Source organism: Montipora foliosa, chromosome 8 (genome assembly GCF_036669935.1).
Source record: "Montipora foliosa isolate CH-2021 chromosome 8, ASM3666993v2, whole genome shotgun sequence".
Lineage (NCBI taxonomy): Eukaryota > Metazoa > Cnidaria > Anthozoa > Scleractinia > Acroporidae > Montipora > Montipora foliosa.
The window spans coordinates 31779523-31794522 of record NC_090876.1 but is presented as its reverse complement, the minus strand read 5'-3'; the positions used below and the strand labels follow the sequence as shown (position 1 = coordinate 31794522).

Here is a 15000-nt window from a genome sequence, read left to right as displayed (position 1 = left end):
CCAGCGCTAAAAAGAGTTGACAGGCCTACACAACTCCCTTGTACGTGGTCTGGTTTCTGTTGCCTTTGTCATAATTTTGCTCTCTTGAGTACATATTTGAATGGACGCCTCTTTTAGGCGGTTCCTGTAGTATTCATTTAGCAATGGTTTTTGCCCTACGAGGCTTTACATTTGAATCTCTATACTGCTGTGTGATACGTTTTCTTCCAAGAAATTAGTTGGTCTCTCTTTTTAGTGTCTTGGTGTTGATTTTCTCAGCAGTAATGTGAATGTGACCTTATGGCGTCTCGCTTTTGCGCAAATTTAATTCTAGGCTCGACCGATATATTCATCAGCGGTAGAAGCAAGTGATCTTCTGTTCTTAAATGTTTGACCCGGGCCTGGGTTCATTTTGTTTTTGAACGCCTCTTGCATTTTGCCCTGTATCAAAGGAAAGTCGTTAAAAGACACTTTAGTCAGAGCTAAACTTTGAAGGCACAGATTTTAGAATCGTTTGCGAATGGCAGGAGTCGCGCAGGCCCGTGAACACTTTTTCACCATAGAGACAAAGTTGTGAGTGAAACTCGTTTTCGTTAGAACATTTTGCTATTTACATGTTCCATTGACCTAAAACAAGATCAAAAGTCCCATTTCCCATTGCGATACCTGTTTGAATAATACAGCAGTGTAAACTAGCCTAAGCGTGGTAATCAACGCAAATTTTCTGTCTTTTGAACATATAGCGAATCTTGTTTATTCTTGTTTGGTTTCTAGTTAACCCCAAATGAAATACCGGTCGCTTTAAATTCAGGAGATGAAGAGATAATTATGCTGCCTCAGCGAGGTAATAATGCCAGTATCTCCTTTCCTCTTTTACTTAGTAACTGAAATGAAGAATATTATGACACTGATGTTTGTGCTTGCCTTTCAGCCAATACCGAATTCTACTTCAAGCATGGTAATAATCTTTCCTTTTTGTGCTTAGTAACAGTATTTTAGAATAAATTATTGTTATAGTGACGTCTGTGCTTGCATTTTAGTTAACTCTCTCAAGCTCCCGAAATGATACACTGGAAGGGTGAAGTCAGTCCCAGAGCGAGGTAATAATCTTACCTTTTGTATTTATAACAGTATTTTAGAATATTGTTAATAGTCACACCTGTGCTTGCATTTCAGATAACTCCCTCAAGCTCGCCAAATGATAAACCGGAAGAGTCAAGTCAGTCCCAGAGCAAGGTACCTTCTGATCGTTTTCCTCTCGCAAGTGGTATCTTGAATCCTACAAATATAACACTAATAACTAACCAATAATAATGAAAAACTCTGTTTGGAATCGTAGGTGGTGACTCAATTTCGGAAATTTGTACATAACTTATGTGGCCTCCATCGGGGATGCACACAAAATTGCTAGTTCCCCTAGGTCCTGCTTGTCCACGATCAAGGCAGTTATTGCCAGTTCTCGCTTCCTTGTTTCTCTGCTCTGTTAATCCTGTGGGACAAAATGTTAGACTACTCTTATTGAACTCATTGATGCATTTGCTCTTTATACTTTGAAACTAGGAGGATTTGAAAAACACCTGTAGTAACTGTGATCTCAGAAAGCAAAAGAAAAAATTGCAAAGGCAACTGAACGCAATGGAGTCCAAACTGGAAGGTTTACGCCAAAAAATATCTGCAAATCAGAATGAGTGGGTAAAAACATTTGAGAGTATCAGTTGCTCACCTCCAGCAATGACCTCATCAGGTAAAATATAGAAAATTGTGGCATTTATTCGTCATGCTTGACTGCATGATTTTTATTGCAAAAATTATGTAACTAAACAAAAGAAAACAATGGAAACTGTGTCTAACGGTCTCGTCACTATTTCACTGCTCGATGATCTCTTTTACTGTTCTGACAAAACCAAACTACCTCACAATGGACCAAAACGAAACATGACATTTGTTAGAGGCAGTATACTGCAACTGTAATGCAACAATTCAATTGATGATTAGTTAGAACGCTTCATGTGCATATGCTGGACAGCAATGTATACTACCCAAATAACGACAGTTAAGACAATGATGCCAGGACAAACGGAAATTATTTTTGAGAACACATAACAAGCCAAATAAAATGTTCCTATCTACAGAAACCCAGCGAAACGCTGAAGGCTTCACACAGAAAGACAAACCAGACGTAACCACGATGGACGACGTTGATATGGAAGAGTCAGATGAGGAACGGAACAAGGAAGGCAATGAAGTAAGCGATGAGGACTCTCCAGAGGAAGTGGATCAGGCATACACCAAGGAAGGAGATAAACTATTTAGGGTAAATGAATTATTTACAGAGATAATGTAATTACCTGTACTATAAATGTCTAGCAACTGCTTAATCAAATGAAAAGTAACAGAAATATTCCTTATTTTTGTAGGTTGAGTTGCGATGGGAAAAATGTTAGAGAAGAACCAAAGGCAATCGTATTCCTGTCCAAAATTCTTCTCCTTTTCCAGTACTGCAATCTTTGTTTTGCAACAAATCCTACCTTAACTGTGCTTCAGACAGGGACCATATTGACTATCGAGTCAAGCTGTAGCAGTTGTAAAGGCCTGTTCAAATGGGACAGTCAGCCTCACATGCTTGGAAAGTTCTCTGCTGGAAATCTGCTCTTGAGTTTCGCCATCCTGTGTGCAGGAGTGTCAATCAACAAAGTTTTCCTGGTTTTCAGGCATTTGGGTCTGCTTGTATACCGTCCACCAGCATATTACTACCATCAGAGGCACCTCCTTTTCCCCCAAGTATTGGCGGACATACCAAGCGAAGATTTTGCAGTCATTAAAAGGAAAAGAGGTGATGCTAGTAGGTGATGACAGACACGACAGCAGGGGCCACTCAGCAAAATATGGGACATATTCAAGTTTTCGGCTGCACTGTGGGTCTGATAATCCACATTGTTCTATTACAGGTAATTGGAACTCAACATGCACTAAAAAAAACGTGTACTCCTGTAAGGGCTCTTAGTGGGAGGGGCAGGGCCTAACGGTGATTGTTCTGAGCAGAAGGGGAGACCAGCAGAAGTGTACATGTATTGTGTTGTTGGGCATCATGATACTTAATCTCGCAGCATACAATGATAGCTGGGTTTTTTTTTCTGCATTTGACTTTTATAAAGAAGGCGAGTGCAATATTTACAGCGCCTTCATGCTTCGAGAACGGGGACAGGTTCATGAATTTACAACATTTATTTATGGCTATTGCCTCACAAAGCGTCAACAGTACATGTATATGTTGCAGGTCATTTTGTTCCCTAGGTTAATTTGCAACCAGACTAGCTCATTTTGTTTCAACCTAGGTCATTTTATTTTAAGCTAGGTTGAAATTGATAGTAGGAAACATCAGCAAAAACCCATCAATTATTAGTAAGTACATGTAATATATTGGTTAGTAAATTGGTCATAGAGGAAAGGGGATGAACTTAGTGCAGCTTAGATGAGTATTTTATAAAACCCCAACGGTTTTTAAGGCTAGGCACTGATTTTACATGGTTAGCATTAAGATTGAGGTTAGGCATACAATGCATGATAACCGATTGTACTTTTCTTTCTCAGAGCTTTTTAGGACATTTTTCATTGATGAATCTCCTTAGGATGGCAGAGGGCAACAATATTGAATTATTGTCCAAGGAATAGAAGAGATGAAACACATACATGATGTACTGTTGATTTTTAATTTGCTTAGTTATTTCCTCTATCTTTTGCTTACTTTGAATTCTTATTAATCAAAGGCAAGTAAAAACAAAACTTTGAAAAGTCAGGAAAAAGGGTTTAATAATCTATTGATTAGAAGCCATTTTGTAGGCTCTTGTAAGTGTTATAGAGAGATTCCAAAAACCACTTCATACAGCATTTTGCCAATTGTTCTGTGAATGGTTATGTGTTTTTTTACAAGCGGTTTCTCCAAGATGATGACACCAGTGGTTCAGAGACGAGTTTTTTTCTTTGGTTAAACTGTAAAGGTTATCTTTTGTTGTTCTATTTGCCTGTGCCACCATCTTTTTTTCACTGTGGGAACGCTGTGTTTGCGGCGAAAATCGGTTTGTTATATCATGACTAGAAATGATCCCTTGTTCCTCCTGGACCAGGTGTATTTTGCATAGCGACGTAACAAAACTTAATTTGCACAATATTTGACTATTTGTTCTTCAGAATCAGGAGTCCACCTCTTTCAAACAATTTTTTGCTTTAGTTGCACTGGAGAGTGTTTTTCATTGTACTTCAGATAAATTTAGCCTATGGACCCTTTAACTTCTTCACAAAGTTCTATGTTCGGCCTTTTAACTGTGTATGATCTGAAATGTTTCTAAGTCTCACTTTATGTTATTTACGCATGTGCGAAATGGTAGTTGTTGTGAAGGCTTGGAAATAGCTTAAACTCATTGGTAGAAAAACATCTAGACGCTTTCAGTTGCTGATTCGATGGCTTAGCGGTTAATACAGAGGAGACATAATCTCAGATGTCCTATGGTGCGAAGGTTCGAATCCTTGGAGCGGCATGGAATGTTGTGAAAGTTCAAGGTAAGAGGCACAGTCCGTTGGTAGTAAGCAAGGACCGTAGAGGGGAAGGAGAGGGAGAGACGGTAAGTGAACGAAGAACGGAAAGGTGCATTCTTTTTTATTCCCCCTAAAAATCCAGGCCCCATTTTTTTTAATTACATCCCCAAAAAAAAGGGAAACCCTTTTTTAGACAGTTCATAATAACCTAGGTTGAAACAAAATGACCTAGGTTGAAACAAAATAACCTAATTCAAAATATTTTGACCTAGCTTGATATCATTTTGACCTAAAGTACATTTCAAACTACAACATATATACTATCAGAAGCATATCTGATACTATTCAATTGCATATAATACCACAATTTAACTAAAGCAAACACCATATTGTCAGCCTCTGTACCATTGGCAACACTTGTTTTATTGTAGAAACTGTAGATGCTTTCTGCAGTACAACTAATTTACTCGGAATAGATTAACTTAAGGTAAAATAACTATTTTGCCCAAAAAAGGTGCAAAAAGTTATTGTTCTACACCAGGCAAATGAGGCCGGTAGCAGCTCGAAAATGGAGTTCCTAACCGCCACACATTGATTACTAAGTGGATGAGAGGAGTGTCCTAGGAAATGCAAAGAGTTAGGAAAGCCAGTTATTGATCACTTCTTCGATTTGTGGCACATCAGCAAAAGTAATCGAATAATATATTCTTTACTTTAGTATGTAGATAACTTGAGTTCCATTTTCACATTTGGTATGGGTACGTTATTTCTATGATTGGCAACTATAGTTATAAGGCTCTTAGCTTGGTGTTTTTAAACATTGAAGGTGCACCTAAGGGGAATTGAAAAGAGTGAAAACAATTTTGAGACACTTGTGTCATAATGTGACTTTTAGCTACAGGTGTATTGTCTGAAGTTATAAACTGTAAGGTCTACGGTTTCCCTAAATTGCATACTGTCACATGCTTTCACACATCTCTGGAACTAAAACAGATATTTGAAAATGAAAAAAACGTCTGTTTGGTACTCCTAAATTGCAAAGGGTCAACATTTTATCATAGCAGGAAAGACATGACATAACACCTCACCTACAGTAAATATTGAATGCTGAACATCTTGCACTTTGTGTTGCAGAGATCCAAACGATCCTCTCTAAATTAAGCAAAGAGAAAGGCTGTGAAGTAATTGGGAGATGGCGGAAAGCCTACTATTGGGCGGTGACCTCTACTCAACCAAAGTTAGGTGAAGCCATACTTGCCAAATTCAAGGCTTTTCTCTCCCATATAATCAACAAACACAAGGATCTCCCCAGCCAGTTGTTTAGCAAATGTGCACATGGCCCAATAACCAGCCCACGTGTATGGTTGACCAATGGTACGCATATATATACATAAAAGCATTGCTCTTGTTTCCCCAACTGCGTGCTAGCAGGAGAATGAGCAGCAATACCTTACATATACATAAATACATACAGTCAACATACTGTTCCCAAGTTTTCAGGTGCTCCGTGCAACATTATAAAAGCTTATCAACATCAACTAAAGGTGGGAGGCCCTCTTTGATACAATGCTTGCAAACTGGCAAACAAATTTCTATTGTAGAGAGAACCTTCACTAGAGGGGCTTTCATTGAACTGTCACATTGTTGCAGGCCCTAATTCCATTGTTTTCTCTTTGTTTAGTTTTACTATTGTACTTCTTACTAATAGTAATAATATTGTTACATGTAAATGTTATTTCACAGTAAGTGAAAATGGCTCCGACCAAGGTGGCAACATACATACAACACACAAAAACATATCAATCAAAGTTAATCTAATACTTTCTACTAGTGTGTGTCCAGTTGCCAAAGTTGGCCTACATGTATCATTGAGTGTTGGCTTTATTTAAAAGGTGGCACATCTTACACCAACAGGTTCCCTTGCATATGAAAAGCTTTGTGAAGCACTAAGCAATGTAAAAAGGAAATGAGCAGTCATCCCCAAATGCACAGACAAGTGCTCTTGAAGGCTACCACTCTGTGGTCAATCAATTAGCTATGAAAATGCTGGCATACTCTTATCTGGGAATGCGTTGTAGGTAAGATTTTTCAGGGGATTCTGTCTCTGCAACATTTTGGAAGCTTCATGTAAACTCATCAGTATGTGTGTATTTACATGTATAAGTGCTTACCTTTAAAATTATCATGTGGGAAACGACTTGGTCCAACCTGAAATGGGAGAGTGAAAGTTTGAGGTGAACCACATCAATCACATTTTTAAAACACTTAGATAACATCAATCTAGTTACTGTAAACTCTTTGGCCCATTACTAAACATCCTATTATGAGTTGCATTACATTTATCCAGTTTGTCCTCCTTAGAAGTAATATTATTTTTTTAACCACAACACCATAAGTGCTCAGCAGCTTGATTTTAAGAGGCAATATGGTCCAACAGACACTTATGGCTAATCTGTTGGACACATCATTTCTTGATTTGTGACTGTTGCGATGCAGTTCAAATGTGCCTTACTTAGAAAACGTAACTAATATACTACAACATGTATATAATGTGACCCTTTTATTATCCAGGACGATCCTTGCTGCTATCCACTTTAACTTCAATCTAAAGAGGGAGAGCAAAGCTGATGCCCATGGGAAACCTAAGCTCAAGGTCACATATCCAAAATTCAAAGATGGTGAGGCAACAGTGAGAGAAATGAAAGTGGAACCAAACTATGGTAATCTTAAAGTAGCATATATGAGGCTACAAATATTTCAAGTCAAAATAGTACTTTTTTATTAAATATTGTTAAGTACAGGTTTCTTGCATTCTGTTTTTTTATTTCAGATTATGTTGCTGATATCTTTGAAACTCTGATGACCACACCAAGACAAGACTTAAAAGCAGTGAAGGATGAAATCAATAATCAAATCCCTGAAGCTCTTCACAGCATGTTGGCAGACAAGGAAAATAAAGAGGAAGCTAAAACAAAATATCGATCAAGATTACAAAAACAAACAGTCATATGTCCCCCAACATGTTCAGGTTTGTGACATAGCAACTAACCAAAGGTTACAAGATGGCATCGTGTACATATAACCTAATATCAATATCCACTGCAGGGCTTTCATCACTGAAAACTGCATGTACTATGTAGTTGTCATTCTACCAGTTAAGTTTAATATAAGTTGTCAGTTTTAACATACCCAGCATATTACAGTGCAGACCAGAAATAAGGGTCCTACGCAGACGCAAAACGCACGCAGGTTTTTTGCGCACACGCGTTTTTAAATGCGCGTTTCCAAACGCGCATTTGATGTGCGTTTTTTCTTTTGTTATTCAAACTCGTATTTAGCTGTGATTTTCATTGTTCCACGAAACAATAGACAGACGATAAAATGAATATTTAATTCCTGTGATCAACTCCACGTACTCAACAGAACATTTGAATTGAAGAGCATTGTCAACTGGTCATTGTGAGTTTCAAAATGAGCCAACAAAGTTTGAATTTCTTTTCGCATTCACTGAATGAAACACAGTGGAACTTTTGTCATCCCATAGCTGACCCCTGATCGTTATTTTGACCTTTTCGTTGCCGAAACTGGAGTTTGGATTGTTGACATACCAAGATGCCCGTCAACGGAGAAAATAATTATGCAGACGTACATGTAGTTTCCGACCTTTCCGAAAATTCTTCGCAATAAAAGTTTGTAAGGTCAAAGTGCTTTCCCAAATATTTGTCGCGCTTAATTATTTCGGGTACAAAAAAAGAAAGCAGCGCTACTGAACATCTCAAGTTTTTCGCAAACTTCAAATACTGTGAATGGCGCGACAGAGGTCGTCATGGGGCTCTTATTAGCGAAAGTAAACATACGGTTCCAGGCTCTTAAACAAAAGACGATGGTAAAAGCAGACCAAAGGGCAGTGTAGTGGCACACAAACAGCATACATGAATACCCCCTGGTATTTATGACAGTAATAGGGGTTGTGCATGGTCTATGTCTGTTTTCGGAGCAGTTCCAAATTCCTTCCCAGTCTTAATTTTGTAAACATCCAGGTTGGGGTCTTCTTTTAATCTGTGCTATCAGATACCTGACAGACTTGAAAACGCTAACATTTTTCCTAGTCAAGATGTAAAGTCTGCTGTTGGCAAAGGGTAATCGCTTTAGCCAAAATCAAACTTAACATTAATTTGGCAATGAGATATGACAGTGACATAGTCCTGAATATATTTATTCCCCCACTGGTGACCAATCGTAGAATTCTGATCTCCAGTATGAACTTTTTGGCAGCACTAGAAGCTAGGAAGGGGTAATTTCAGACCCTGCTGTTGCCCCTCTTAAACTCAAAGTTTTGGGGTTTCCCACTGTCTCAGATTTTACCAGCTAACACCCCCAACTCCTTAGGATGAAAAGTTAGTGATTCTATCATGGGATACTGGGGGCAAAATTGGAAATGAGAAAGAAATAGCACACTTGCTTGTAAATCATGCACACCAATATCAGATCTGGCATGAGCGTATTATCCTGAGACTAAGGAATGAACACTTACAGAATTTGTGGGTGACTCCCCAGGGATTGGTTATCCCAGATCGCCTTCTTTTTCCTAACAAATCATAGCAATGTGTCAGATTTCAGTCTTTCCTAGGTATCATCGGATAACTAGCCAAACTCATTGTTGCCAGGATGTTAATAAGGACTGGCCACAAGGGAAACAGTGAGTTTTGTATCCCCATGACCCTCAATGTTCCCTGAGGCGAAGCCGAGGAGAACATTGAGGTCAAGGGGAAACAAAATTCATTGTCTCCTGACGGGCCAGTCATTAAGTGTTTTGTTGTACCTCCCGACTCAAAAATAAAAAAAAACTCTGAAAAAATGATTTCTGTGACACCAATGCATACACTGGCTGCTCGCGCAAAATTGAGCAGCTAACAAAATATGGACAATACTAAAGTTCATTTGGCTTGTTCTAATGTTTGGCTTGTTCTAATACATTCTAAGTTTGACTTGATCAGGAACAGCGTATTTCCTTGTAAATTACACAAATACTTTCCTACCTGGCGACCGCGATCGAGGAGCAAGTTGATGAACGTGAGCGACCAATTTTTGGCGCCAAACCAAAAGCCTGGAGACACAAAATGTTGATATTTTCCCTTAATCTGCATGATATGTTCTTGCAACTATAAATCCCTTTTCTTGAATAATGAATGCCATCTCCAATGAGAAACGATGTCCTACTTTAATGGCTTTTTAACATCAGGCTGACTGGTACACAAATTTCCTGCAGTTTCAAGGTGCACATCCTGATCACGTGTAAGTCCAAAGTTCAAGTTGTTTCCCTAGGGAGTTGGTGAGTCTTAACCCACGGCATGTGACGCATTCTCCTCCCATCAGAAAACGTATAACAATGCTTTTTACTTTCCTGGTATAAACTATGGCTCCAATCAATCGTTCTCCTCGTAGCCATGATAGTCTTCATCATCTTGGATTGGAAACTCTTTCCGTATGGCATTATAAACACAACAAGGGAGGGGAATCCTGTTAGAGGACCCTACATTCAGACAAACTGCCTGTAGGAAACTGATCTTAGAAATCTGTAAGTGACAAAAAAAAGACAACTGATAAGCAAACCAACTGTACTGTTAGATGAACTCAATATTTTAGAGCATGACAGCGGCTCAGTAAAACAATCACTAAACAAATGTAATCAAAAAGTGCGCTCCACATGACCTGTGCTCAATAATTTGGGTGGGCGAAAACCAAATATTTTATTGTAAATCAATGTACTCACTGCAAATGAAGCCATTTTATACCACAAAACAAATTTAGTTGAAACATAAACAAATAAAAGGTTACTTGTTCTCTGTGGTGTTGCGTTCAGCAAACAATGTGGTATAGGCTTTCTTCTGTTTCGTTTTAAGCCCTATTGCTGCAGTAGCCAAAACCCGACGATTCAGACAGACACTTTCAAACCCTGGATGCGAAGTAACACACTCTTCATCTTTTTCAACTTGTCCCATCCTCTCCCGACATCTATCTATGTATCTCCATGCAGCATCTGCATTCTTCATGACCTCCAGCAAACATTTCTCACACTTGCACCTATAAACATATGACAGGGTAGATTCACAATAACATTACAGTTGACACCAAAAATATATACATAAACTTGAAATACCTAAAAATACCATTTCGATCTTTTTTATCTTTGGCACAGAAATTTTAATCGTGTAAACATTTCTAAAAACAACTTGTTAATTAGGGGAGACACAGATCGAATCATGATCAAAATTAGCTCTTTTTACAAAAGTAGACGGATCGGTAAGAGCAGAAAGAATCGAAAACAAAGAAAAAATAAAATACCAGTCTGGTAGATCTGTCTCGCCAGCAAATCGACTGAGAAGCATGTCCTCTTCTTCTTCCTCTACAGCTATTTGTTCACCGTACTGCGTAGCTTCCTCTTCAGTGGCAATTGGCTCGGCACTGTCATCGTATGATTGGAAATCACTTGCTGAGCAGAAGCTAGCCTCTGAAGACACAGAGCAACCCTCACTACTGCTTTCAGACAAACTTTCCCCAAATTGAACTTCCGAATCGACAGACATTTCGCAAGTACTATAGCCAAAAACCGACTGAAATCAAGCGTTCAACAATTGCGTTAGGAATATGACGTCACAATTAGAGAGGCCGCTGCAAATTAAGCGGGCTCAACTGGAACTAATTTCGAGCAATGGCAGACGAAAATTTTCACTTTTCGAGCAGCAAATTTTATTGAAGGAAAACTTTATTTTTTTCTTTATCGGTGAAAGGACATCGTACATGACGGTAAGTTATTCTGCATAAAAAAAAAGAGGAAAAGAAATGTGAAATTTCGTCACAGTGGCACTTTAAGGACTATGGGGTGTAGGCTATCGGGACCAGCAGCCTTGTATGTCTTAAAGGGGCTAGGTCATGCAATTTCAGCAATTTCAGTACTGATCGAATGGTCATAGAATTAACTAAAATATCAAAATAACTGTTCAAAACTATAGAACTCTAACAAAACACAGGGAAGCCAAGAAGGGACATCGATGGACAAAACTGGAGAGGATTGAAATGGATTGAATTTGGGTAAATTTGAAAAATGTCAGCCCACCTCTTTTCAAATTTATATCAGTCTATATCAAAATGTCATTTACAAAGCACGAAAATCATTCTTAGTTGTTATGTGGCCATGATTTTGCAAATGAAAGACTCTTCCTCTGCCAATTTGACGTTTAGAGCTCATAATTAACAAAATTAAACAAAATTACCTAAAATAGCGTGACCTAGCCCCTTTAAGGCTAGCAAGTAATTTGAAGACCCCAGTCTCAGTGATTTGGATGTTAGGCATATTGGAGAACTTTCGCTTTAAAAGCGGGATTGATACAGTGTCCTCAGATGAGAAGTTATCACAAAATTGCTGGTTTAGAGTTGAAGCCTTCTCAGGGTCAGATTCAGGGAGATGGCTATTCTGTGATTGATAAGGTGGCGCGTTCCCACAAGTGGTACACAGTTTTAAATGATTTTAATATTTCTTTCTGATTTGGGCTGAGCCGCTGGTACATCACTCATGGTAAAAACTACCAATGAAATGGCCGATTGTATGTGTCACAATGGAGCATGAAATTACAATTCTGAAAGCGAGAAATAAAAAAGGAAAACTACTTACATCTGATCTGTGTTCCGGATGCTTAGAAAGCCAAAGAAAAAACTCCTGATTTCTCCAAACGACTTCTTGTAAACTCCGTACGACTCCTATCATGCGACTCCGAAAAACTTAAAGCATGTGCTATTGAAATACTAACCCTAAGTTCTAAATCAACGACGTCGCAAAGAGACCGGAAGTTAATAATCAAACAAATCAACTGCAACAATAACAGAACGGAAAAAAGTGTCAATCTATGTACAACACAGACTGGCTGTCCTTACGTTGAGAAGTGATGAATTTCCAAAACTACTTGGGATTTGATTTGACATCCCCGGTGACGCTATTAATATAGTTGTTACGTGCAACACGGAGACACGAGTTCAATTTCCTTGTCACCATGCGCCATTTGTGGCAAAGCCTCGCACTGCCTGTACTTTTGAATTTTGCTTGAAGGCGGTGTTTCCGGTGAATTAGGCGACGTAAATATGGCGATAACCAAGGCAACTTATCACGGCCACTGACATACTATGACAGAATGATCCTCTCGATCGAATTCAGCAAACAATTCTTTAATGCCGACCAGTCCTCCTCAACAGAACTATCATTACAGCTAGATTGAAACAACTCATCTTTGTGTTGAGTCATGTCAGTGCGGATTTTGTCAAAAACCGTTTTGGCGTACAGGTAAACCTTACGGCGTGGTTTGCGTTGAGCTGGAGTAGCACAGGTGAGTGAACAGCCAATTGCATCGTCATCGCTGAACTTAGCTGGTGATCTAATATTTGATGCATGCCCCGGGCGATTGGTCATCAAGAGATCCAAGGTCTTTGCTTCACTTGTGGGAAAGGTGATCACATTCCTGTTGGTAACCGTTTCCCAGTCCACGTAACGGAAATTGAAGTCACCCATCACATGAATAGCCAGTGGGTTGTCAGTTGGATGAAGTTTACAAACGTCAGTGAGCTGTTCATGTAGCGCTGATAGCTCAGAATAATGCTGGTCTGGAGGCCTATAGTAACTACAACGGTAATATTGTTGACCATTCAGTCGCATCTTGGCCCATAAACTTTCAGAGCTCTCAGTATTAATGCTGTTACATTGAAGTGGGTCAAGATATGATTTAATAGCTAGAATAACACATCCACCGCCAATCACCCTGTCCTTTCGGAATACAGCATAGCCCAATTCCAGTGGAAACAATTCAGTGTCTAGAACACACTCGTCGATTTTTGTTTCCTTCAAGGCGACAATATCAGGGTTCTCGACTTCTAGATACGATTGGAGTTCTAACTTTTTCCCCCTACTGCCGTTTATGTTAGCACAGAAAAATGTGATGTTGTTCCTTTCATTCTTATCTGATGTATGGTTTCGTAGGATAACAGGAGATGATGTCATCTGTGGACAAAAAGGGGAAGACAGAAAGGTTTCCGTGACGTTCTCCAAGGCTGAGAAGTCGTTTGCAGAGGTGAAGTTGATCAGCGATGAAAACCATGTAGTGGCAAAGTTTGGAAACAAATACGAAACGCAAATCCATGTAAGGCCAGAGTTGTTTTGAAAGGCCTTATATGATTTTGTAGATTGGTGTATCTGTGTTTGTGATACCAGAGAAAGCAGTTCTCACATTCTATTGCAGCTTGATTTTCTTTGACGGGTTTACTGCAAGACCCGCAAGGGAATTTACACAGGCCAGGATTGACACAATGGCCCGTATCACCAGTCATGAGAAGTAATAACAATAGAAGGCTTGCGTTGGACCGTGACAAGATTGTTAAATGGCCGGTAACATGGTTTGACAAAGAAGCAAATATGCAAATACATGGATTACCAGACTAAAAACTTCCCTGGCCAGAAATGGCGATAACAAGAATCCAACATGATTTGGGGGACTTGAGAGGAGTTTGTGGGATAGTCTAATGCTGTTTTGCAGACCACCAGTGATGACAAAAGAAGAACCAGGGCCGGAATAAGACCCATGTCAAAGCTCATTAATGCATGCACGTTAACAAAGAACTAGAGTCGATGAGTACGGCTTTCCAATTTTGTGGAGTTTAGACTGCCATATAGGAGTAGAATACCGCATCAAGTTGTGAAGAATATACTTACAAAAGTATTTTGGAGAGAGAAGCGGTTTACTCGAGTTGAGAAATGGCAAAAATATGTAATTTTTAACAGAGCAGAAGTTGATGTATCCATTCTGCTTCATGTGCGTTGACCATTTACCGTAATCCTGGCTTAGTTCCTTGCAAACTGTTTAAATCTGCTGTGGCGAAGACAAAAAGACACTTGTTCCTTGAAAACTGTTTAAATCTGCCATGGTGAAGACAAGAAGACAACATCTGTACTCCATTTCTCTCAATGCTCAAAAATCTAAATTCCGTAATTGTGTGTTCTATGTTCCAGTCCTAAGTTCTAATCTTACAATTTGGTAATGTTGATTTCAGTGGTAGATTAACGTGGAACCAAACGTTCCACAATAACTTGAAATGTAAGAAAAAAACTTAAATCCAGCCAGTCCGGGTTCAAATCGCCAAAACTCTCTCTATCATTGATTTAAAACTCAACAAAAGCTACAAGTAGTAAATAGTTATCAGAAACTACAAAAGTTTTTTTTTTTCTAGTTTTCGAGTTTCAGTTGTTTTGATATTTTTACAGCGGCATAAATAAATGGTATATTTCCCAAGAATGATTAAATGATTTAGTAAACAATTCCCTGGGTTGTTATTGAAAATACCAAACAGAATTGTTACTTCATCAAGCTTGTCAATTTTCATATTGTAAGTAATTAACCAAGAAATAACAGAAAGCCAAAACATTCTAGTGTAGGCACAACTGACAAG

General features: G+C 38.9%; 1 pseudogene; it reads left to right on the top strand.

The window, feature by feature from the left end:
* Positions 1–2095: 2095 nt before the first annotated feature.
* Positions 2096–7548, top strand: LOC137968623 (uncharacterized; annotated as a pseudogene).
* Positions 7549–15000: the final 7452 nt, after the last annotated feature.